The sequence below is a fragment of the Lepisma saccharinum genome, chromosome 3 (assembly GCF_977018435.1).
Source record: "Lepisma saccharinum chromosome 3, izLepSacc3.1, whole genome shotgun sequence".
Classification (NCBI taxonomy): Eukaryota; Metazoa; Arthropoda; class Insecta; order Zygentoma; family Lepismatidae; genus Lepisma; species Lepisma saccharinum.
The window spans coordinates 26,764,249-26,765,812 of NC_139231.1; the positions used below are offsets into that span (position 1 = coordinate 26,764,249).

The 1,564-nt window shown below is 35.6% G+C and overlaps 1 non-coding gene across 1 annotated transcript; it reads right to left on the minus strand.

The window, feature by feature from the left end:
- Window positions 1-1,284: 1,284 nt before the first annotated feature.
- Window positions 1,285-1,357, minus strand: TRNAM-CAU (transfer RNA methionine (anticodon CAU)). Its single transcript has one exon. It is a non-coding gene; the product is annotated as a tRNA-Met (tRNA).
- Window positions 1,358-1,564: the final 207 nt, after the last annotated feature.

A 1,564-nucleotide genomic window follows, 5' to 3' on the forward strand; every position in this document is an offset into this window, starting at 1 on the left:
CTTTAATTTTGCCTTAGAATATGCTGTTAGGAAGGTAAAAGAAACTAAAGAAGGACTAAAATTAAATGGTATGACTCAGTTGTTAGCATATTCAGATGATGTAGACTTACTGGGGGATGATGTGAATACAATTAAGAATAATGCTGCAAAATTTTTCAAAACTGCTAAAGAGATAGGTTTGGAAGTTAACAAAGAGAAAACTAAATATATGCTTACAGGCCGAAACCAAGTGTTAGGTAATAATCAAAATCTAATTATTGATAACAACTCGTTTGAAACAGTTTCCAAATTCAAATATTTAGGAGTAATATTAACAAATGAAAATTATATTAAAGAGGAAATAAAAAGTAGACTTAATTCAGGAAATGCATGTTACTTCTCTCTTCATAAACTTTTGTCTTCTCGTTTAATATCTAAGAAACTAAAAGTTAAAATATACAAAACAGTAATTTTGCCTGTAGTATTATATGGATGTGAAACTTGGTCCCTTACATTGAAAGAGGAACATAAATTGAGAGTATTTGAAAATAGGATCCTTAGGAAAATATTTGGACCTAAAAGGGATGAGGAGGCAGGTGAGTGGAGAAGGTTACATAATTTAGAACTACATAATTTGTATTCATGTCCAGATATTATTAGAATAATTAAATCAAGAAGACTTAGGTGTGCAGGCCATGTGGCACGAATGGGAGAGGAAAACGGAGTTTACAGGATTCTTGGTGGGAAACCTGATGGTAAGAGACCTGTAGGAAGGCCAAGACGAAGATGGAGGGACAACGTTGAGATGGACCTAAGGGAAATCGGTAGGGATGGAAAAGAGTATATAGAACTTGCTCAAGATAAGGAAAGATGGAAGGCCTGTGTTGCTGCAGCCATGAACCTTCGGGTTTAAGAAGGCTAGGGAGTTAGTTAGTTAGTTAGTTAGAAAATGTAGAACATCTCAATATAACACACACTTTTATTTAAATTGATAAGATTGTTATCAAACCTTGTAAGTCAGAAATCATTTGGTAGTGGTGGCATTCGAACCCACGCCCTCGAAGAGACTAGTGCCTAAAACATGCGTCTTAGACTTCTCGTCTACGCTACTCGACATGCAACCTTATTCCACAGAAAACTCAACGATTCCTTAAATTCTGAATGAGTCATCATCAAGTCTGCTTAGACACGTATCTGTTTATGCATTTGAAAAGTGTCAGTGAAATAATTTGGATCCGTTGTCCCATGTTCTCGTTGAAACGGGAAAATATATTTACAACCGTAACTTAAAATTTACAAAAGAAATGCCCCGGGTGAGGATTGAACTCACGACCTTGAGATTATGAGACTCACGCGCTACCGACTGCGCTACCGAGGCCACACAATTAACTAAAAATGTATTTCGTCAACATTTCTATCATCCTAGTTATGGTAATGATTGTTCAGAGATTTTTCACGACACGAAATGTAGGGCTGTAACTACCTCCAACAAAATTTCCTATCACATATTTATATAAATAAAGCACAATTCCGATCAATACCTCCTCTTATGTTCTCTTGTGAAGTATTTTAAGTTCTTGGCAGA